Below are 628 nucleotides of genomic sequence, written 5' to 3' on the forward strand. Positions count from 1 at the left end.
ATATGTCAATTAATATTTAACTTTCAACAGAGACATCACATGCGTCGCTGGCGCCGTGTCAAACGGTTTTATCAGAGAAAAACAAGGAGCGAGTCCTTCTTATCCACCTGAGTGTAAATGTTGCACACGCTGCAGAGGATTGCATTTCTGTGTTTTATCTTGACAAGTGTCTAATGCAATCTTTTTCAGGAATCCGAGGCTCAGTTTGCAACACGAACAACCCATGACATAGGGGGCCAGTGACGTCAGATTGGCCCCAGACAGAATGCGCGAGTGCGAGGATAGACCGCGGGGGCGCGCACATGCGCACAGGCTCGGTCTCATCCTGACATGAGCGCGGGCACGTCAATATACACACAGAGAGCAGAGCAGAGCTTTGGGTATAGTAGAAGGTGCTCTACAGCGAGAGAAACCCAGGCAGGCGCAGACACCTTCGCGCACCGAGCAGAGGTTTGTGGTTCGCAGTTTGTGTGGCGGCCGGGACCCGATCTTTTAAAACCATGCTGGATTGACTGCAGAGAGGCAACTACAATCAATGGCTCGGCTTTGAAATCGTTCAAAATTTATTGGAAAGGAGTGTGAGATAGAGCGACAGTGAGAGAGAGAGAGAGAGGGGGAGAGAAGCGAG

The sequence above is a fragment of the Trachinotus anak genome, unplaced genomic scaffold, assembly GCF_046630095.1.
Source record: "Trachinotus anak isolate AG129_WGS33_773 ecotype Australia unplaced genomic scaffold, CSIRO_AGI_Tana_v1 ptg000010l, whole genome shotgun sequence".
Taxonomy (NCBI): Eukaryota; Metazoa; Chordata; class Actinopteri; order Carangiformes; family Carangidae; genus Trachinotus; species Trachinotus anak.